The sequence below is a fragment of the Stylophora pistillata genome, chromosome 5, assembly GCF_964205215.1.
Source record: "Stylophora pistillata chromosome 5, jaStyPist1.2, whole genome shotgun sequence".
In the NCBI taxonomy this organism is placed as follows: Eukaryota; Metazoa; Cnidaria; class Anthozoa; order Scleractinia; family Pocilloporidae; genus Stylophora; species Stylophora pistillata.
Genome location: NC_142523.1, coordinates 34873641 through 34898421, shown reverse-complemented (window position 1 = coordinate 34898421; position 24781 = coordinate 34873641). Strand labels below are relative to the sequence as shown.

The 24781-nt window shown below is 38.7% G+C and overlaps 1 long non-coding RNA gene across 1 annotated transcript; it reads right to left on the bottom strand.

Moving 5' to 3' along the window:
- Nucleotides 1–19598: 19598 nt before the first annotated feature.
- On the bottom strand, nucleotides 19599–24193 carry LOC148731634 (uncharacterized). The gene is made up of 3 exons (XR_016000936.1): nucleotides 23446–24193; nucleotides 23276–23327; nucleotides 19599–22785 (listed from the first exon to the last, which is right to left on the bottom strand). It is a non-coding gene; the product is annotated as an uncharacterized LOC148731634 (long non-coding RNA).
- Nucleotides 24194–24781: the final 588 nt, after the last annotated feature.

Here is a 24781-nt window from a genome sequence, read left to right as displayed (position 1 = left end):
CATTTTCAATTGTGAACATTTGTGAAAAGAGGAAAACCTCACAGCTTTGAAAATGGCTTTTCGTCGCGCAAATTAAAATGGATAGAGCAAAGAAGCACAACACCCACAAAGAATAAAGCATGTTTTATCATGAATTTGCAACTCTACATCACACTTATAGGTCGTGGCAGTACAGACGCTGCAGCGTTCGGTCCATCCAAACCCAATGAGGGCCAATATGCCCCAGGACAGTTTGAGCAAGTGCGGTTAATAATAAATGATTTATTAGAGGGCAGTCTGACCAAAGTTTGCCGAATTTAGAGAACAAAAATACAGGCTGTTCAGGCGCATTGCAATTTGAAAAAAAATTAATCCTTTATTTAAGGAAAACCGACGGTAAAAGTTTAAAACAAACATGGAGGAAAAGCCAGTAGGAAAAACCTCGTGGTAACTTACTGAACGGCGCATGCGTGCACGCGATTGCATAATAATACGTCGGAACACACGGCCTACGACCGTTTCCGCGAAAACGGTTCGTATGGCAAAATCCCAACCGAGTAAAAACTAATCACAGCGCTCGGTTTTACCTCAAGACTACTTGGCCGTATGAAACTATCGAAGTGACCCTATGGGGGACCCATAGATATATTATGCATAATACAATTGTTTATTTTATGCGGTCAAGTCTAAGGTTAAAAAGTAAACGTGATATTTAACTCTTATACCCCCTTAACAATGAGTAAGTTCTTAAGAGGGAATAGTCGGAAGTTCACATTTTGGTAAATGTTTATCCCACCTACTTGTCCGGCACAAAATTAGCCGTCATCCCTGCAACAATAGCTTCACCAATCATTGATAAGGTACATGTCATCGGTGCCATGAGGTAATTTTTATGAAGCAGAATACAAATTAACATTTGAATCAGTGTCCGAACGATTAATATATCGTTTTTCGATGAATTGTTGTGGAAATTTTGGTAAAAAGTAGAAAACGTTTTTCAAAGCACTTTGAATGGATAATTAATGGCTAGTGTTTCGAGACAAGGGCTACTTGAATTGAAACTGATAAGAACGTCTTGGGCTGAGATTCGATGGCCCGAAAATGTAGGCAGGGTAAATCATAGATCACGAATTATGCATGAACCCAAGAGGAACATAAATGGTTTAAATGGAGGCTTGTTTTAAACAATAACAAGGCGACACCACAACATCGGGAGCTACATTCCCTACACTTTGCGAAAAGTCATGAGCTACTTAAACGTGCACCTGCTCTTTTGTACAGAGAAGATGCAGCAGACGGGGCCTTTTGTGTTAATTGTCCTTCTCTAAGAAGACTAGAATGTCTAACCCTTTGCAGATGTCATAGCACAAGTAGCGCATGCTCCTGAGTTATATCAAGACCCTGAGTGTTAGTCTGCCCTGGGGCTTGAACCAGACCTCTAACCTTAGACCTCGGAGCTAAAGTCGCCCAGAAGCCATCAAACTCGTCAAATTGAGAAGCACTCTGTTTTTTTTTACTAGGTATGAACAGACTATCCTGCAATTGTCCTGCTCGTGATGTTGATATTTTACAGAGTCGCATACTAAGAAATGTTATGTTTACAACAATGAGTAGTGGAAATATGATAGTTTTGTTGTCTTTATTTGAAAATGATGTGGTGTTCCAAAGATTTTTGGACGATTGTAGTTTGCTGGTGCACGAGGCTAAGAATCAAGGAGGTAACAATGTACTAGAAGGAACGAGAATGGCGATCATGACGAATGATATAAATTAACATACCTTCCAAGGCAAGTGATGTAGCGACCGAGTTCTGATTTTGGACGCTTGCGGCCAATTTTCTTATTTTGGAAACTGGTGTATGATTTCTTTTTCTTTTTTCTTTTAATTTTGACGGTAGTGTCTGATTTTTGACAAAGGGGCCGATTTTTCGATTTTGGACAGCAAATGATCAGTTATCCAAACAAGTCAATTATCCTAGACTCCAAGCGCGTCTCCAACTAGACCAGCGGTGGCCAAGAAGAAATGAGAAGAAAACTCACTTGTGATTTCAATGGTGAAGTTACAAGTGACATTGTTTCCTGATTGGTCCATTGCATGACACAGAATAACACGATTGTTTTATTGAACGATTGAGGAGGTTGGTGGATTTGCTGATGATGAGTTGTCCGTAGCAACCGGTTTCGTGCAGGTAACCGACGATAAAAATTTTTCTCGTTCAGCATAAGATGACATGGGGTTTTTTGGACATGTGACACCAAACGTGAGAGAGAAAAAGATCTGGAATGGAAAAGAGTTCGTTAGTTTCAAGCGAAAGAACAAACATAAATCAAGCTGACATATCACCTGATGTCAACTCTAACCTGACCTTCGTACAGAGTTTTAGTATTTTTCACAACAGAAATGACGCATGGAACACTCATCGATTTCCCAATCTTTAAGCTCGCAATTAATTTATTTTTATCAGCACTTGCACAAAATATCTCCTTGGCTCGTTATCAAAATGGCAGAACCTATTATCAGTCGGGTCGAATACTGGCTTGGTTAACGGGAACATAGAAGAGGCTTTCAAATCTTTCCCGAAATAATTTTTAACTGGAAAATAACAGTTTCCCATAAAATAATGAACAATTAAAACTTATGATCACACGAACACAATAACATACGCGAAAACGTGTATCGGGGGCAAAAAGCTCAATATAGCATGAAGATGGCAAGTTATGGGTAAACAAGTTGTGTACACAAAACTTATTGAAAAGGACTGCTGGACACAAAAATAAAAAACTGCGGACGTAACACAAAGTTCGTACTGATATGGAAACCAGAAGAGAACTTAAGTTCCAAAAAACATGGTTGGGTAGTTATTTAAAGCCCTCTCTACTCAATTATTTCTTAGAGGGAATTTTCTGTGTAATAATAATGGTCTAGGATAAAATATGGACTGGACTGTTTTTTGGACGATTTTTTGGACGATTTTTTGGACGACTTTTTTGAACGATTTTTTGGACCATTTCATAAGGGGGGCGGCACACCTTTAGTACTCAGGGAGGAGTGGGTGCAGTCGAGAAGTACTGAGGGAGGGGTTGGGAAGAGTTTTGTTACTCAGGGAGAGGTGGTAGCTATTTGTAATTGTAAACACTACTGGTTCATGGAGTTTTTACTCGATCGTACAGGTTATTTTAATCGGTTTTTCGACTGCCTTCAATCAAAATGTTTTCGCTGGGCCGCGTTGTTTCTTTAATTTATAGTAATGCGAAAATGCCACGTATACATTGGACGTAAATTTTTATTGAAAATATCGCGTTTACGATCTTTTACTGTAGAGTTACTAGTCTGGCGTAGGTTATGGGTGTGCCTTTCGAGTCGACTTGTGCACCATCAGTTTTCCTTTGGGTATATAGTGTGTAATTACCAGATTTATCTATCTTATTTTTGTCATTGAAGTTATCAGACGAGATCACGAGATTACCGGTCCTTGGCCCTTGAATAGAATTCACAAGCACTATCGTAATTTTTACGTTTGTACGTTTACTATATGAAATCATTTTTGGTACAATCGAGTGTCTCGAGTGCATTTAGCGGGTTTTGATTGTTTTTAAACAGGCACGCGGAAGAAAGTTTAGTGGTGAACAATAAAGACAATAGAGTGTTTATATCTCGGAACTGGCATAGGGTAAAATATGGACTGGACTGGACTATTTTTTGGACAATTTTTTGGACTATTTTAGACGAGTTTTTGGACGATTTTTTGGACTATTTTTTGGACAATTTTATAAGGGAGGAGGCACACCTTTAGTACTCAGGAAGGGGTGGGTACAGTCGACAATTACTGAGGGAGGGGTGGGGGAAGAGTGTTATTACTTAGGGAGGGGTGGTAAGTGGTTGTAATTATAAACACTACTGGTTAATGGAACTTTTACTCGATCGTAATAATTGTTGATTGTTTTTAGACTGGCACGCGAAAGAAAATTTAGTGGTGAACAATAAAGAAAATAGTGTTTATGTTTCGGAACTATCGGTCTGATAGTTGCCCCTTGGAAATCTGATGTTCTTAAAACTAGCATATTCGCCCAAGAAGCGAAGCTTGTCGGGCAAATATTTCTTTTTAAGAACATCAAATTTCCGCGGGGCAACCAGCAGCTGATGGTTCCTCGACAGAAACACTCTATTGTTTAACTAGGTATTTCGGTGTTGTGCGAAATTCTGTGATATCGTCTGATAAGATCACTGACAAAAGGAAGATAGATAAATTCACTAATAACATACTGTATACACAAAGGAAAACGTGAAGCAACTGATAGTGGACACACAAGTGGACTCAAAAGGCACACGGATAACTCAACAGTGAAAGATCGTAAACGAAATATTTTAAATATAAATTAAAGTCCAGTGTTTACGTGGCAGTTTCGCTTTCGCATGACGGAAATTCCGATATCTCGTCTGATAAAATCAATGACAGAAGGAAGAGAGATAAATCTGGTAATTACACACTGTATACACGTTTTTCGAGGTGTGCGGTCTGCGGTCTGCGGTCTGCGGTCTGCGTTTTCGAGGTCAGAGAGAATATTGCTTTGTACGATTGTACCAAAAATAATTTCACATAGTAAACGCACAAACATTAAAATTGGGATAGCGCTTGTGAATTCTATATTTACGGCTAAAGTCATTTACTAAAGTCTAAAGGCTAAAGGCTAAAGGCTAAAGTCATCTAAAGTATATTTACGGAAACTCTGTGATCTCGTCCGATAAAATTAACGACAAAAGATAGATGGATAAATCTGGTAATTACACAAAGGAAAACTGACGGTGTGCAAGTCGGCAGTTTACGTGGCAGTTTCGCTTTCGCATGGCTAAAAATTTAAAGAAACGCCGCGGCAAAGCGCAAAATGTTGATGAAGGAGAAGTCAGTCGAAAAACCGATTAAAATAATTATTACGATCGAGTTAAAGCTCCATTAACCAGTAGTGTTTACAATTACAACCACCTGCCACCCCTCCTTGAGTAATGACAGTCTTCCCCCACCCCTCCCTCAGTACTTGTCGACTGCTCCCATCCTTCCCCGAGTACTAAAGGTGTGCCTCTTCCCTTATAAAATGGTCCAAAAAATGGTCCAAGAAATGGTCCAAAAAATAGTCCAAAAAAATCGTCCAAAAAATAGTCCAGTCCAGTCCATATTTTACCCTATGACGGTCACCAGTGTATCGCCGTACCCGCGACTACAATGTCACAAAAATAGTAAAGATTTTGTTACTCTTACTTAGCAAACGACGAAGGGAGACGTGATTATTTAGATAACGCTGAACATACTGCACTAACGACACCTTTTTTCGTTTCTTGTTCGTGCCCGAAAAGCAAAGGTCGAAAATATTGTAAATGCATAAATTGAAAGAAGATCAAAGCGGTCTACAAAAAACATTATAGCAACTAAGACAGTTTTATCGCCGGAAACGAGGAACTAGAAGAGAAGTCGCTTGATGTTAGAAGGGTTTAAAAAAACAGTAATTATTAAAAATAATTAGAGATATTATGTCCCTGTTATCACATGATTACTGCAATGGGCAGTTTGTAGTCAGCTATCGCTGCCATGAAGGTAAATGAGGGAGTTATATACAGACCTATGGCTGATGCAAGGAGAAATTTCTGATACGGATACAGACTGCTCGAGTGAAGGTTACGGGCGCTGGGATTTCAACTGGAAACGTTCAGTTCATTTGATTCTTTCGTTCTCTAAGAGGAGAAAGTTTGTGAAAGATTTGATGCCAGTGCATCTCAGATATTTAACAAATGGTAAACACCACAGCGTAGGCTATTGAGTTATGGATGCACGTGGGAGGTTGCTTAGCACGAAAGAAGCGTAAGAGTTGCTCGAGGCGATAGCCGAGAGCGACTCTAGCTTCTTGAGTGCTTAGCAAACCTCCCAAGTGCATCCATAACTCAATAGTGTACGCTTTGGTGTTTACCATTTGTTTGATAACATAACATTAATACATTGTAGCTAAAGAGTTCCCTTTTATTTAACAAATCTTACGTGACCAGAAAAAACAAGCGCGCGCGGCAAAATAGTCTTTGCATTTGCTCGCGTCAGCAGCATACACCCATGGGCAAATGGGGGACGCTAAATTGACCAATCAGAGCGCGCGCTTTACTTTGGTTATGTTATAATACAAAATGAGCTTCTTGCCATGTTGATGAAAGTGAATGGATAGAAAAGTAGCGACAGATTACTTGGTTCTAACTTAATGTTTGATGTTTTGCACCTGACCTTTCACAAATGTTGAATGTATTCCAGTAATTTTGAATCGGAGCACTTTCAGATCGAGTGTTGAGAAACCAAATCAAGGAATTTAAAGCAGCCAATCAGAAGAAAGGAAAGTTCTCAGGAGCCAGTGAGAACTGAAAGTGAAATTACTTTCGACATTCGATTGAAATTACTCTAAAGGACAAATACAATGTTCTTATCCTTGATTTTTTCGGCTGAAATGTTTTCGTGTAACACAAGAACAAATTACACTGTTATTGAGCTCCTGGACAAAACTACCCCGCTGTCATTTCTGTCTCAGTTGAAACTGCCATCACCTCGATAGCGCGAAACTAAAAGGTATCCAATGTATCTTTCACGTTAGTTCACTTCCTGTAAAGCAGCCCCCACTTCTTTACATGCGACATTTCAGACAACGGAATTCTACATCAAACACACTAAAATGTTTCATACACCATGTGTAGGGTCAACCCTTGCAGTATGCGATAATTTTCATGCTAAACATCTTAACACTAAGAATTATCTAAACAGTCACTGAATCTTTTCAATTTTTTTTTTTTTTTTAGGTTCAAGGTATTTACAAGCGATTTGAAAGAAATTTTCTATTCCAATCATTATTTCAATATGTATCTTGGAGAAGGCCCGATTTTGATCCACTTTCTCCGTCACACATCGGTGCAAAATCAATGTTGCGTGACCGAAAAAAAGCGTCACAAAGGGAGGATGATCGCGCTCCCTAATAATAAGTAATAATAATAATAAAACTTTATTGATGTGTCAGGGGTATTTAGCTTGAAGCTAATTGGGGACACAACTTGGAATGTTGGTTTTTGCTGAGGCAGGAAAACCGGAGGACCCGGAGATAAACCCTCGGAGCAAGGATCAGAATTAACAAACTCAACCCACATGTGACGCTAGGTCCGGGAATTGAACTCGGGCCATAGCGGTGGGAGGCGAGTGGTCTCACAACTACACCATCCCTGCTCCCCAGCTTCCTGCTGGCAAAAAAGCTGTACACTACGGTTTTAAATATTGTATATACAATAGAGGATTAGTCAAGAATAACAAATGCGTTTGATATCATGTTTCGAAATAAAGAATCAACATAACTGGAAATAAATTGAGTCGGTTGATAAACCCTTCAACCTCAGTCACCAACATCTAATTTCCCCTTACAATATCACTTCTAAATCAAACGCTACGGTTATGGGAAAAAAGACAATGATCTGAACTGAATGAAGCTCTAGATTGTAAAAAAAAATTTCTTCGCGTCAGTACTATGACTAATGTAAAGCATACAGTATGGGAAACATGCCTACCGATATTCAAGGAGCGTAGAGGGCTAAACGAAGTCTTCCTTGGATCTCCCAAGTCTTTCTAAAATCTAAATTTGTCCATAAATGGGATGTTTGATAGTGTTGTCCATTGTTGGCATAAGACCTTGTTGACGCAGTTCTCAAAATTTGGCTGAATTGAAGATAGCTAAAACGAAGTTTAGCTAAAGAAGGGCAAACTGTTGGTTTCTCAACCGGCCGACTGTTTTTCAGGTAAAGCTACAAAAAGCACTGAGTTTGGTTTCGATATCTTTCTACTAGCAAACATGGCGATCAAACATGGCGGTAAACACACGATCAAACATGGCGGTACACACAGACACACACACACACACACACACACACAGACACAGACACACACACACACACACACACACACACACAAAAATACCCATAATTGCATGGATCTTTTGTAACACTAAATACCTCATTTTCGTTCTCGCCAAAAAAATTAAACTTCAAAAGATCGTTTTTGATAAATCAAAGACAGTTTGTTTCACAATTTGTGGCAGGTGTAACTTGGGGAAGGAGGGGGGGGGAGAAACTGCACGGGAGGGGGATAGTCTGGTACCCTCTCCCTTTTTCCCTCTTTCTTTCCCATCTCCTATCATATCTACCTCACGGAGTAATCTGTAATCTTCGTGACTTTCGATGGTCTAGCATTTAAATACTCAGGCATTAGAGGGATACTCTCCACCAAATGTTAACATTTAATCAACATGTAGATCTTTTGCCAAAACGACTACTGGAAGAAGAAAAAGTTCCCTAAAACCTTTCATTTGATTAAAATCCTGTTGCAAAAGCGCGAAATTCACTCAATTCAAAGACCGGAAGTTGAAATGGCTCCTAGTTAAACATAGCCTGCGAACAGGCTCCCCGTTTAATCAGATGTGGGGACACAGAAACCTTCCCCTCCCTTCCCCTGCTTCGCGCCCTCCAAGCCGGGAGCCTGTTCGCAGGCTAAGTTAAACACGTGATCAATGACGAAGAAAGGAGAACTGAAAAACATACGAGCGATCGTAATGGAGTCCGACTCTAGAGATTCGAGTTTTCCTTCTCGGATTAATCGCGGGGGTGATCGAGAGTGCAGACGCTCGTGGAACTGAACCGTATATGTGTTTGAGCCTTACGACAGTGAGGCTAGTTCTGACTCCTCGAATGAACGAGATGATGCCGATCCATTCGAGCGATTGCAAAACAGACTGGTAAGCGATTTCTCTGAGATAAAATCTTCGCCTTTTGGCAAAATCTCTTCGTTTGTCACTTCACAAAGTGAAGTGATCGTTAGATTTGAGAAATGCAGCAGTGTTTGGCCTTAAAAATGTAGGACCTCAACTTGACTAGACCTATATTTGTTTTTAACACAATAAAGCTATTCTTTCACATTCGCTGCACGTGTTATGTAAATCTTAAACTTGCGTAATTCCTCATTCTTTTACTTCTTCTTCACCTTCTTCCTCTTGATCCGAATTTTCCTCCTCACTCTGAACCGGGGTCGACGTAATAAACTCCTTGAGCGAAGTGCGTTGTGTGCTTTTACTCTTTACTGGAACGGACGTCTGACAGCCTGCCAAGTTTTTTTTAGCGTGCGGTTTGGTTACTTTCTTCGGGACGGCCAAACTACTGTCACAACAGATTTGTATTTTAATGTATTTTCAAGTGACTAAATTTGCCTCTAGCGGTACGACTGCTCCGAAATTGCACAGAGACATCTTTCCCTATTTTGGGAGTTTGGGTGCTGACATCTTGAGCTTGGGGTGAGAATTCTACCGATGCAAAACCTAATTGTTCGGTAACTCTCTTTGGAAAGGGAGAGCTATTCATTTTCTATATGTGCATCGAGGATCTGGAACACGCACCGGGTAAATGAGTTGGGTTATAAGTTTGAAAGAGCTTTTTGCTGCATTTTTCAGTCTATGAATACGGGTTTATATTTGATATTATATATGCAAGGCTAAAAAGATTAAGAAAAGTTATTAAAATGCTAAAACCAAACGTTTTCGGTTGTTTTTCATCTTCAGGGTTGAAAGTGTTGACCGTCTGTACATAACTTATGTGATTCCCGGTGGGAAAAGTTTGGAGACATAAGAAATGACTTGTTTGTTCAAACTGGGGTGGAATTGTTGGATCATTAGCCCCTTCGACGATCCTACGCTTGTGGAATGTTTCTGCTGAGGGGAGAACACGCCAAGTGAAAGAATGTGATGGATTTTACCGCAAGTGTTTTGGAGGTTCAGAGGTGTGGGTAGGTCAGCTTTATATTTATTTTCCAGGTAATACATACCCCCTTGCATCTTTCCGTTTTCTGTATGCTCCACGTAGTTGCTGACGATTTTGTTTTGATAATTCCGCGCTAGTGTCACGGACTTGTGAAGATGAGAGTTTTTTTTTCGTCCTCGAGCCTTTGTTTCTTTTCTACGGGCGGATTAATATCAAAAATTAAGGGAACAGCATTCTATTTTAGAAAGGGCTTTCATCGTTAAACCCATAGATTTCACCAGAACCGACTGTTCCTCAAAAGAACCTGCAGTGAAGTAGTGAATGCTGCACAGTCGGCTAGAGTGTGTTGGGTTCTCAAAATCAGATCGCGTGTTTTTCACGGCTCTCATCCATAACCTGGCGAAATTAGGATCTTCGGGCCATTTATGAAGGCTTACTCCATCGCTACGAGTATTGGAACATCCACCAGCCACACATCGTTGCGGTATTACTGTATTTTTGGGGCGCGTTTTTTACTGAGTCCTTTTACTGAGCTACATCGCAAAAAAAAAATGTTTCGTGTAGTCTTACATGACAACAGAAAAGAAGCTAACTGCATAGAAACTAACTGCACACCAGCAACTCCATAAAGTTTAATCACGCTTCCTGAAATACCGACCAAAATCCTCTTTAGTTTATAAGCTCCGTATCATCATCCAACAACCGAGGAAAGAGTTCAGCAGAACTATGAACAAACTGTGTTGTTACCATTTGTTTTATTAACATAACATTGAAACATTGTAACAAGAGTTCCTTTTTATTTAAAAGATGTATATGTGAACGATCCTTCGCAGTAAAGCACTATTTGAGCAATAGTGAAAATCAGACCTGAAAAAGATTTCAGGCCTGTACGGGATTCGAACCACTGACCTCTGCGATACTAGTGCAGCGCTCTACCAATTGAGCTAACAAGCCAACTGGGAGCAGGCCATCAAATTAATTCGACATAAACCCGTAGATGATAAATCAAACAACAACAAACATATGAAACATATGTATGAACTGCGGTTATGAGACGTATATGTGAACGATCCTTCGCAGTAAAGCACTATTTGAGCAATAGTGAAAATCAGACCTGAAAAAAATTTCAGGCCTGTACTATTTTTTTCAGGTCTGATTTTCACTATTGCTCAAATAGTGCTTTACTGCGAAGGATCGTTCACATATACGTCTCATAACCGCAGTTCATACATATGTTTCATATGTTTGTTGTTGTTTTATTTAAAAAATCTTACGTGATCAGAAAAACAAGCGCGCGCGGAAAAATAGTCTAAGCATTTGCTCACGTCAGCAGTATACACCCACGGGCAAATAGTAGATGATGAATTAACCAACCAGAGCGCGCGCTTTGCTTTAGTTATGTTATAAATGAAAATGGAAAAATCAATAGACGAAACTTCTAAATATGTCTCTTACGAAAAAGAATAAACTTTCGACAGCACTAGCATAACAGCTTTCACAAAACCAGTATTTTCAAATAAAATTGCAGTTTCTGTGCTATCTTTAAGCCCTATAATAAAAGCAATAAAAATGACTGGGATTTGCCACACACGTACAGTGCGAGTAACCATTCTAAGCAACAGGAGCTCTCCCACTTTACGTGTGCGCACTTGCAATCTTGTGCCAATTCCGTAGTCTGTGGAACTATAACTAAAATCCATTCGACCGTCAACCCTAGGAAACACAAAACGTTTGTATGTAAGACTGAGAAATTAATACTTGTAATATCATAATGTACGATCCACACAGTGGGGTGAACAGTGGAGAAGGCAATAAATGCAATGATGTCATTTACTTAAAATTTACAAGTCTTTTTCAAAAACATGGGCCATCTTATGTCAAAAGCCCTCTGTACATAATTCTATCAAAACAATATGTCGTACAGAATTTCAGCTTTATATTGCTTAAAGTATTGAGAGAATTTAACTGTACATACAAAAATCATGGTAATTGTACTTTTTGCTGTTATCTAAAATTCAATTCTCCCCATATACAATTTGGTGTTTGATCAATTGATACCTAGATAGATAGATAGTTTATGCGCAAAAAAAAAAACTAGCCGCCACTAAGCTGAATTGTGTATTTACAATACAGTGTAAAATATAGTATAATTGCCAACGAGCAGCTGTGGCCAAGAGGCGGCAGCATTATAGAGCCGTGTGCGCATGAGCTGCAGGGAGAAAAAATCTCGATTTTGTGCAACATAAGATAACAATAGACTTTTCGTCAGCCAATCATTTTGCGATTTGTAAATGTGACAGAGGTATTAGACATATTTTGGAATAAACTAGAGGCTCTTATTTCAATCATTTCGCGATTTGTAAATGTGACAGTCACTAGACACATATTTTGGAATAGATTAGAGACTCTTATATTTCAGTATTTTTCTATATTTTATCGTAGTGATTTTTCTACTTTTAGGATACGATCTGGTGATCGTTTTGGAATGCAGTATATCATGGTGTTATAAACGGATATGCGCAAGTTACGCCTCCTTGTAAGACGTGATTTCTCAGGCGCCGTTTAACTAATTTTCTTCGGCAAAATTATCTAGCTTGTTTTCAGTTGATATAATTATCACATCTCGATAGCAAAACAATTACAGGACGTCCTTACCGCGCGCTGCAATTCGGAAGGGCGAAGTTTTGGCAACAAGTTGCAGAATCGAATGTTGTCCTACACTTGTTCGTTTCACATAAGTAGAGGCTGTTTTAGTTAGTTCTTCAGTCAGTGGTTATTTTGAGTTACATTGAAAATTAACATACAATGTCCAAACTGAAACCATCACAGATATTGTTTCCTTTACAAACAACCATTATCTGAGTAAACCATGTCTTAATGCAGCAATTAATATATAGCCAATTGCCATTGAACAATTGAGGCTGCAATAGTTCGCTGAACACGTTTTCCTTTTGTTATGTTTTTTTTTTGTTCTGTTTCATTACGCAAAAGCTTTGATATGATGCAATTCACTATGTAAACCATGTCTTACTACAATAATCCAAATAGAGACAATGGTCATTGAACAGGTACCAATGGAACAGTTTGCTCAACATGTTTTTGTTTTGATATACACGATGCAGTTGACTATGTAAACCATGCCCTGATGCAGCAATTCACATAGAGACAATTGCCATTAAACAGTTAACAATGCTACATTTCGCTCAACTTGTTCTTGTTTTGTCATCTACGATGCAGTTAAGTATGTAAACCATGCCTTAATGCAGCAATTCACAATTTCCATTAAACAGTTAACAATGCAATAGTTTGCTCAACATGTTCATGTTTTGTGTAGGTAATCACATGATTTCGAGTGCAATTTGGAATAAATAAGCATGAGTAAATTTTTTCAAAGACTAACAAAATTGCATGAGCCCGTAGGGCAAGTGCAATTTGTGGTCTTTGAAAAAATTTACAAGTGCTTATTTATTCTAAATTGCAAGAGAAAAACATGTGATTATCTATTAATAATATGCATGAAAACTACGAGGTAGCTTCTCATAACTACGCAGAAGAAGAGCGCGCGCATCACATGCAAAAATAATTTATTCAAACCCTGCAAGTGACATTGACCTTGACATTGACCTTGACATTGACATTGATCAATCATTCTGACCAATCAGCATGTCTGGTTTGTTTCCTTCTTTGTACTGAATTAACTCTCTTCTGCACTGAATTAACTCTTTTCTGCACTTAATTAACTGAAAACAGCATTCATCTTTACCAATTAGAACTGAGAAATTTTTTCATGTATATTTAACAATTATTCCACTCGCGCTTGTTGGATATAAGATGATACATAGCCAACGAGGCGCGTAGCGCCGAGTTGGCTATAATCATCTTATATCCAACAAGCGCGAGTGGAATAATTGTTTTATTTAAAACGTTGAATTAAATTAAATTTTATTCAATTTTTAGCTCACTTTTAATTTTAATCTGACACGTACGCTTGCCATATCTGTAGATTATGGTAGATTGGCTGATATACCATAATGGCTAAGCCAATAAAAAGTCTTGAATTGCATTATCCAATGATCTAGTTTTTAATAATATTAGATATATATATATATATGATAAAGTTCAATACAACTACTAAAAGCCTTTGTATTGCCAAGTAAGTTACTTTATTTTCCCAGAGAAATTATTAAGTCTGAAAAACCTAATGGGAAAAGGTTAAAAATATACTGGCAGCTCCAGCCGTAAATGATGTCATGATGAAAATAGAAAATTCTAGATATAAGCCCGCGCTCGTGCTTTTAAGAAATGCCTTCGGGTTTGTTTTTACAAACGACTTAAGAACAACAATCAATAACAAAAGTAATTGAGAAGAAACTGCTGTCGACTTGTTACTGTAAGTTTCTAAAAATTAAACACAGTTCTTTTAAGATTATACAAAATGTAAGATCTTTTGGGACGAGTAATAATATGATGTTTTAAAAAATCTGAGCGCTAAAAATAAGCTTAAGGATTCGAAAGTTATTAACATCTCCTACAAAATGGTATTTAAATTTCGATTTAAATGTTAAGATTGTGTCTTTCTCGTTGGCACCTAGCGATAGGTACTACTAGTATAGTAAAATAATATCTAAAATAATATCTTGTAAAAGTGAGTATAATACAATGATAGTAATAAAGTCCTATATAAATAATATTATTAAAAACTGGATCATTGGTTAACACTTGAACTGTCCAAGTGAGGGGTGCAATCTTTGATTAACAACAAGACATACATGTACATTTACCCTGGTTTACAAGGAAAAAATGGTAGATAGAGATCGAAATACCATCTATGTACAATACATGTAATGTAAAAATTGGGCCATTGAAAGTTCACCAGGACACTGCTGAGTAGCCTTAAAATTACCTGATCTCTAAGGCTAAATGAACCTTCCCAGGTATGCTGCACCAAGGAAAATGTCTCAGCTTACCAAATGCTTTCCCTTCAACTCCCGGAAGTGACTGCAATGTAACCTCTCCATACAAATTTAAAACTCAGTCTATTCAGGAAACAACTGAAGCAAGATGTTTTTTCTCTTCTTATGACAAGCGTTAAAGAAAAAAATATCCTGGGATTACTAGGTTCATACAAAGCAATTTATCAGTTTAAAGGTGGTAGCTATGATGTAATTATAACAAATTCTCTAAACTAGCTATCGCCTCCTTGTTAGCTCAATTGGTTAGAGCGGCAGATTGTGTTGTGCGGAAGGTCGAGGGTTTGAGCCCCGGCCGGACCAATACTCATGGTCTTAAAATAAGTGAGAAGAATTTACTACCTTTCTATAATCAAAAAATGGATAGATATTCTACTCTTCTTGGATAAGGACGAATAAACCGTAGGCCCCGTCTTCTGCAGGGTTAGGGTAGGAGAATTTAATTTCACACGCACGAGATTACTGTGTGGTGGATGTCCTCCCCTGGGTGGGATGGGTGGGTGTTGGCCCTGAAAAGCCCCTATGGGGAGTGGTCAATTAACCATGTATGTATGTATGTATGTATGATGAGAGATTTAGTCATTTCTAATCAGATAATCAGATGCTGGTACAGGTATTTCTAGAAAGATAAAACGGTGTTTTCATCTTGGGTACTTTACTTTTCTGTTTAATGATGGTATGGCTGTTGGCAGTCAGGGTATTACAGAATTGATTGAATGCTTATCAGCCCAAGCAGATTCATAGTGCCCATACAAAATGTACAATGCAGCTTTTTTTAATATCAATACAATATCACACAGACAAGTCATGAGAAGAAAGAAAAATATCAATTAGGGGATTGTTAGCTGATCCAATAGTCAAATGTCCGAAGTAACAGCAGAAAAATTGAATGGCAGACAGTAACAAGAATTACTAATGAGATCTTGTAAGTGAAAGGGTTCAATTATGCAGACTTCTAAAAATGTGCCCCAGGTTTCTTCAGTTTTTTGATTTCTAGTACCACACATAATGTACAATTAATGTACCACCACAGTTAAACCTTTATTATACTGCTATGAGTGACCAAGACAGAATTTCTCCTTACAATGTCAATAAAAAATCAAGTAGACAAGTGATGAGAATACACAAAAATGTCAATTAGGGGATCATTGGTCAATCCAACACCAATTCAAATGCCCGAATTTAATTCGTACGCATGATATGGCAGACAGTACTTAAGAGATATTTCGAGGGAAAGGGTTAAACTCTTCTTAAAGAGCTTCTTAAAAAAAAAAACTTACTATCAACACACATGTAATAGTGCATTGTACTTACTCTTAATAAATATGCCATCTGTAACTTTGTACTCCTTAATATGCCCCAGCTTTACTTCCAAAAGGCATGTGTAATTTCCCCCATGTTAGACACCAACCTTTGTAAGTTTCAGTGGGGCTATAAGGTCCTGTTGCACATCTGGATCTGGATACCGCACACTCTCCAACAACTTCCCATCTTTATACCAGGAAATCCTCCTCAGTGAAGTGCTGTGTTCGTTTCCTCTTTTAGTTAGGTTGCAGAAGATTATGATGTCGTCACCCGGATTAAGAACACTGGAATGTGTGACTTTCACACTGTTGGAATTTCATTTCCTGAAATGCAAGAATGTGTAAACAATTACATGTAGGTGAAGATTATTGGCCAAGTGCTCAAGCATCAGGTGGATGGATTTTTCTGTTAACTAACATATACATTTTGTTTCCTTGTTGGAATGGGGATGGTTTATAGAAATATTTTGCTGCATAAGGACTTTTATAAAGAGGTACTTTACCATTTAAGATGAGGGTATAACTTTTTCATGATCATTCAGCACTCACACTTCATGTAAACTGCATGTTCAAAGAAGTGAAAAATAACAGGAACGTTTACTTTGAACAATGGCAAGTAACCACACTACAACAGCTCATCCTATTATCAGTAGTTTAAAGGAGATAGCAGTAGTGTTTTTCCCCTCCATAAGATGCCAGTCTTCAGAAAAGTTACCCCCATCTCTTGCATTTCCTCCTGTTTTCTGACAGTTTATTTCTACTCAATTCCATACTCAATGGATAGACACGACATACATAATAGACTTATTTATGCTGTGAGGGTATGAAGTTGTGAAATTTCATCTGTAATGCATAGACTTACTTGTAATAACGCTGACATTAAAGCCATGCCTCCTTGGTGAGCTTACATTTTTCGCAAAAACACGGCACTCATAGCTTCCAAGATCACTGTACCAACTGACATCATAAATTGTTACATTCTTCAAAGTCATGGTTGTTAACAATTTAATGTTTCCGCCTACAACGAAAGCAATTAATTTGTTAGCAGGAAGAGAAGAATATGGCTTTGTACTGTACAGATGATAGAGGGGAAGGGGAGGGCAGGGGAGGGGGAGGGGAGGGGAGGGCGAGGGGGACCTGATCCCATTCCATGCACAAATTGAAGTAAGATTAAGGCATCAAGTATCCGAAAAAAGGAAAACTTCAAATCTCTCTTGCCATGTGAGAGGTTTCAGGGAAATCTTGATGTCTTGACAAACAGAAAGATATAAAATTTACAGGACGTCCTTTCAAATCTCTATTTGAGTCGGACATCTTGTCAATTTGACCGGATATTAATTAGCATTATTATACATTGTAGTCACCATCTATCTTCTCATTGGCTAAACGCCTAAAGTTAATTATGGGAAACAGCGCAACCTACAGATTATTCACTAATCTGTACCTACAGATAAGTGAATAATCTGTAGGTTGAGCGCGCAATACATGATTTCCGGTGGAGCAATGTCAAGTTTACGAACACTGAAGTAAGAATGGCTTCTCGATTCGCTTCATCAACCCAGTGAGAAATTGAGAAATTACTTTAAGATAAAGATTCGGAAAATACTAAAAGAATGTATAATGAAGCAATTATTGGATTCGCTTTTTGTGATATCCGGAATTATCAAGGTCTCGTTTAGTGCATATCAAACTGTTTCCCCACTGCGATGGACATTTGTTTTTGTCGGTTCCAGCCTGGCGCGGCCGCTAACCCAGATGCCCTTCTGAGCAAATTTTCAAGATGGCGGACAAGCCAAAGAGAGAGATAAGAGAACCAAAGCGATTCTGCAACGAATACTCAGCATACACCCCTGTTAAAAAGGTCATTTCACAGAGAAAAGATACAAAATTGTATGATATTGAAGTCACGGAGGTTGACAAACCCAACAAGAGACTGAAAATTCACTACATTGGCTACAGTACACGCTTCGATGAGTGGAGACCCTTCGGGGTTCTGTCCTCGTGTACCGGTTCACAAGAGCCAAGACAAAAGAGCAAACAATACACAATAGCTAACCGATAACTCCTAAACAAAGAAAGAACAATGGTAATTCCCTTGTGAACCGGTACACCAGGACAGAACCCCCTTCGGGGACGGTGAAGCATCGGAATATTTTCCTTCGAAATTGTATAGATTAGTAGGCTGCAACAAAAATTTATTGGACGACGTTTAGGGTAAAAACAGCAATCTAACCTGAAAAAAATGTATTTATTCCGACTCTTTCGGAAAATAACTTTACAAATCTTTCTTGTTTCTCTCGTAAGTAAACGATGGTGAAGCGCTTTCCGAGCTACCCAATTCTTCTCCCACTGCTTATAAAACAGGAAACGAGCAAAAGGAGGAAGGTGTGGCTGTTTTGACTAGCCATTTGACGAGGTTCAATCTGCTCCTTGTTCGACAGTTTTCATATCAAAACAAAGGAAATTTGTTCCTCTCTTTGATTTTGGCGGAACATTTTAGATATGCGCTTGCGTAAGAGAGAAATCGCCCAAGACTCCTTGCTCGGTCTTGTTTTGACCACGAACGCCTTCTTAATTTTGACGGACCCGCTCGGAAAAAGGTGAAAATGACGAGGGAAAAACTTTACTTTGTAGTACGAAAATACACAAAATGGAAAGCCATGATATTATAGTTCAATATTTCGGTGGTAGATTGTTAACATTTTATACTGAGAGTCGGCATAATGATATAACATCCAAAAATCGCACTCGATTTGAGTGGGCCGATGAAGTGGGCGTGGTCACGAAATTCAGTAAGAGACTATTTGTACCCCGTGAGTTTGATATGTATCAGCCTGAGCCTTCGGCTTCAGCTGATAACACTTACCTCGACCTTGATTATTCCGGATATAACAAAAACTTCATTAAAATTATTTAGCATGATGAAATTCATTAGAATAATGATTTTCAAGAACTCCAATTAATTTTTTTATTTCATCATGAGTCATGAGCATGAACACTTCATTATGCAGTTTTTCTTCATGATACTACACGGAAACTCTCCACTGAAGTATTTTTTTCGTTCGATATCAGTACTTTATAGTAAACTGATATGCCGGGAAAAAATAAAAGCAATGTCTTTAGACCTGTTTCCTTATTTGGTTATAAATAAACCTATGCAAGCCCTGAAGGTCACACCAGAAAGACTGGATCAATTGCAGCGTAGCAGAAGTCACGACGACACTCTAGGGACACTAAAAACCACAATTCTGACCGGATGGCCAATGCAGAAAGATCAAGTACCAATCAAGATCCGGGAGTAATGGTCTCACTGCGACGAACTATCAGTACACATTGGTGTTCTTTTCAAAGGCTCGAGAGTAGTCATCCCCGGCTAAGTTACTGAGACCTGAAGTCACATCCAGAATTCATTCCAGGCATTTAGGAGTAGAAGCTTGGCCTTTATTGCATACACTTTATGTTTGAAAAATTTTCTAGTTCTCTTTTTCCCTAGTAGTTTTTTTTCCTTTTACGGACCTATTTGAACCTTTCGCGCTGTTTTAGTCTAACGATTACTTTTTTTCACACCAAGTGACGCTTAATTTTGTAGTTTATTTATATCTTTTAGATGGAAATTACATTGAGAACAATGAAATGTGAGTGAAATTTGATATCGTCTTTTCCAACATGCAGGAAACGTTATAGATAGATCATAAATGTTACGCTTGTCATCTGCCCTAATTGAACTGAGATAAAAAATGGAGGCCTCATTATTATTGCCTAGAGGGGGGAAGAGGGCTGGAATATTTTCGATGTATCACAGTTAAAAACTCACCTGACTTACTCCTTCCCATAGGGCTCTGTAGTATTAGAATGACGCTCAATTTCCTAACGTCCCCTCTTTATATCCCGTTAGCGACAAATGATCCCCCTCTGCTCCCCCTAAAAACTTTGTGAACCCCTTAAAATCCTCCTCGCCCTCCCCTGGTGATATATAGTAACGGGTCCTTAGGCGAGGGAAAGATTGGGGATGAGTCTGGTCTCGCTCTGAGGTGATATGGTGTGACCATTACTTTGACCGAGAACGACAGGTTTTAATGCTACACCTGATTGTCTGACTGCTTCAGTCCCCACGTTGACTCATTTCATGTCTCATTTATCCACAGAGTTCGTCAAAAAAGCGACACACAAATAAACGGAGATATCACAAAGGTAAATTTTCTTTTTTGAAATGACCCTGTCAAAAACACTAAGCATTTTGTTTAATATTCGACTCCTTAAATAAGGTACGAGGTTATCCTTTTTCAGCCTGTTACTTACCAACGTTGTCGGGCTCGTAACCTTTTAGAGGGCTGATGTGAATTCATTAATGGCAACGACTTTGTTTAACGCGTGCGTAACTGTTCTAAATCTTTTAGCTTCAGAGTTTATAAGAACTTTTTGAATGAAACATTCTTTCCCATTTTAAATTGTAGGGCCTGGAATACGAAAATTTCTGATGAACAAAAAGAAAGAGTGAGTGATAATGTTAATTAGAAAATGTTGTTATTCATTATGAGATTAGAGACCACTCGTTATTGATCGCAGTGGAGGGGAAATTTGGGGGATCACATTAATTTTCAGGAGGACGGAGAAGGAGTCAGTCGTCGCTAGAAGACTGTTAGAGTAGGGACGATCAAAAATTGACTGCCAAAGAGGGGCTCACTGATATACTAAGGCCTCAGAGGGGAGGGGGTGGGGTTACCTTCTATAATGTCGGCCGAGTCTGCTGTAATACCAGCATGTGATTTTTTAAATTATGTCATTCAGTACCCAGTTTAAGCTTAAGAACTTTTGACACGCCCCCTGAGATCTGATGTGATCCGTGCTTTAGCGCGGCCGTAATTCATTTCATCATAAGCAACAGCATAATAAAGCAGCGTAGTTAATCAACAACGCAGTTGCTTGTAAGCAACAACGTAATAAAGTAACTTTACTTAAGCGCAAAGAAATAAGTAAATTTTGTTACGACACGGCATCGGAAGCGAAACATCCTGGTGAGTTTTGGAAGAAAATGAAGCCTCTTCTTCCTAACTTTGGCATAAATAAACTAAGTAACATAACTCTTATTGAGAACGGGGTGGTCACGACGGAACCCAGGCAGGTGGTGGAAATGTTTAATAGCTATTTCGCCAATGTAGTTTCAAAAAATCACCGTGAAAATGACTTCAACGATCATCCAAGTGTAAATCTAATCGCTAGCAAAATGCTGCTAGATCAGTTTGTCTTCCAGCCTGTGAGATGTGGCTATGTTCGTCAAATCTTAGACAATCTAAATCCCCGGAAGGCTGTTGGCGTAGATGGAATTTCACCGCGTCTCTTAAGGCTCACTGCTCCCATCCTAACGGAGGAGATAACACAGCTGATCAATTATCTGATTATGAACCAATCATGGCCAACCGAATGGAAGAGTGGGAACTTGACACCGGTATTTAAAAAAGATGAGGATACACGCAAAGAAAATTATCGTCCTGTTTCCATTCTTACCGCCATTTCTAAAGTGTACGAGAAGGCTATGTTTGACCAGCTGTACGGCGCTTTCCATGAACATCTTTCTCCGAATCTATCTGGGTTCTTGAAGAAACACTCTTTTTGCACCGCACTCTTGAAGATGACTAAGGACTGGAGGCGAAGCCCTTACAAAGGGGAGGCAGTTATAACCGTGGCAGTGGACCTGTCCAAAGCATTTGATTCTATTAACCATAACCTCCTATTGCCTAAATTAAAAGCGTATGGCTCCTCTCCGTCTGCATTAAACTTGCTTTCTTCCTACTTGTTGGGGCGAAGACAGCGAGTTAAGTTGTCCGGTGTTTGCTCCAGCTACTCATAAGTAATGGTGGGCGTTCCCGAAGGGTCCCTCCTTGGACCGCTGCTGTTTAACATTTATATAAATGACTTGAACTACGCCATACCGGATGTATCTCTGAGGTTATACGCCGACGACACAACTATGTATGCCTTAGACGTCTCGCCCATGGTTCTCGAATTTGTAGTGAATAATGGTCTTGAGCGGTCATCATCGTGGTTTCGAGAGAATCATCTGGTGATCAACAACACAAAGACGCAAGCAGTACCCATTGGTCCCTGTAAGTAAACAACTCACACAACCTACGTGGCGAACTGATTCTTGTACAACCTAGACTCAACACTACTAAGCATGGGCTAAATACTTTCAGGTACTTTGGTCCAAAAATCTGGAACTCTTTAAATAATGACTTAAGAACTTCACGAACGCTAAAAGAGTTTGTAACACGTATCAGGAAAATTACTTTTGACGTGTGTAATTGTACCCTTTGTAGCTCTTAGACTTAATGTAATTCTTATTCTGGATGTAGTTTTGGTACTCTATCTTTTTAGTAGCATGTATATAGTTTTATTAGTGTATTTAATAATTTTCTTAATTGATTGATTAATTAATTAATTAGTTAACCTTATATTTTACTTATCATCTCTGAACTTTTATTGTAACTTTTTAGTATTATATTTTTATTTATTTTCTACTCGATTCATTAGCTATCTAAGCTGGATGCCTGACAAGCTCCATAAATTTCGAGTATAAATAAATACCTGGCCATACACAGCTCTGTCATTGAGAGACTGCCATCTATCAAAATACTTGGCATTGAACTTGATAGAGAACCCTTTTTCCCGTATCTATTACCACCTCGACTCTAGCGAAACGACTGGCTGGCCTGTCCATGATCCTTGTGGAAAACAGTGTGATAATCATGTAAAAAATGCGCTTAATCCACCCGGGAACATTTATGTTCGTACCAAATAAATCTTATAGCTTTACGAGGCCTTGTTCACCTGGAGAAATGGCGATTAAAATAATCAAAACAGTGAGGTGGCATTAAGGCAACTGCATCGACTATTTTAACCCCTTTACTCGCACGATCTGTGGAGGCGCGGTGACCTCATGGTTTGTACGCTCGACTCTGGATCGAGTGGTCCGGACTCGTGCCCCGGCCGGGACATTGTGTTGTGTTCTTAGGCAAGACACTTTACTCTCACAGTGCCTCTCTTCACCCAGGTGTATAAATGGGTACCGGCAAATTTAATGCTGGGGGTAACCCTGCGATCGACTGGCATCCCATCCAGGGGGGAGTACAAATACTGCTTGTCACATCATGCTACAGAAACCGGAGTTAAGCACCGGCCTAATGGGCTACTAGGCTCGTAAACAGACTTTACCTTACTCCCACAATCTGATGGTGAATTCTCCCTTGTAGCTGTTACACGTTTCCTGTGAGTTAGTTACAAGAATTTGGAGTTAGATCAAGATAACAACATTTTCCTAATAAGTTGGTATTCTCATTACCTGTTTGCTGGATAACATTTGAAAAAAAAAAGGGAAAAGTTACCTGTTAATCAGTTCTTGGGTTTTGAGGGTTGAACTTTTGTATACGCTGATTACAATCCCATAATGACAATGCATGCTACTTATTTGTTTGAAAATAACAGGTAAATCAAGCAAGTGTGAATGGTGTTTCTTCAGGGCTGCATTGTTGCTACGGTAACCTTTCTGTAAAGAAAATTAGAATAAGAAAAAACTTATATCGATGCTAAACGAACAAACCATTGGGAAATGGACACCAGAAAGGAAATTGGAGTGTATTGAGACATAGCAGTGGGGAGGGAGGGTAGGGTCAGTGAATATCAAGTCAAGCATTTGGCCCTGCTCAAAATTCTGCCTCAGAACTTACAATACAATACTTTTTGATAGATAATTTGAGTCTTCCACCTTACATCATCGACATGAGAGGTGCTTAAAATTAATAGAGTTTCTGTCGTATTAAAAATTCTGATTATATCACCGTAATTTTGGGGAAAAGATTAGACATGTAGATGACGCAAGGAAACATCCCCAAATTATTAGTATAAAGTTGAATATAAAGATATTTTAAGTCACTCTTTACCTTTAAAAATATTTGAATCAAAGGATCTTTTGTGATATTAAGAAGTTGACGGGACTTAAAAAAATAAGAGATGTTTAAGAAACTCAGCGATATTTAACAATTATTCCACCAGCACGCGTTGGATATGAGATGATAGATAGCCAACGAGGCGTGTAGCGCCGAGTTGGCTATAATCATCTCATATCCAAGAAACGCGAGTGGAATAATTGTTTTATTAATACGCTATATTAAAGTATTCAATTTTATTACATTTTTAGCTCCCTTTCAATTTTAAGCTTATGCGTACGCTTACCATATCGTAGTTTATGGTATATTGGCTCATATACCATAATGGCTAAGCCAATGAAAAGTCTTGAATTGCATTATCGAGTGATCCAGTTTTTAATAATTAGAGATATCTATAAATTTTGAGGTCATCAGCCTCGAATTCCACACTTATGGCAAGCGAAAGAAGTTTAAAATATGATACAGATGAACGGTTCAAAGCACATTTAAGCGTAACTTTTCTCACTGGGATAATGATGACCAAACATCATAACAAATCAAGTGAATTTAATTAATAGTTGTCAGTAAAACAATTGATATAGCCTGCAGGGTGCAGCTATTTAGAGACGTCATTAATGTGCTTGGTGTCGAAGCCAGATTAGCTTTCGCTTTCGTGTTCATCGGGTGCTTTTTTGATCACGGAGAGCAGCCTCTATTCTTTATCGCAAAAGGACTACTTCTATCTTGCTATGAGGTGTCTGAAAGTTTGACAACGGCAAGATGACTTTATTTCAGT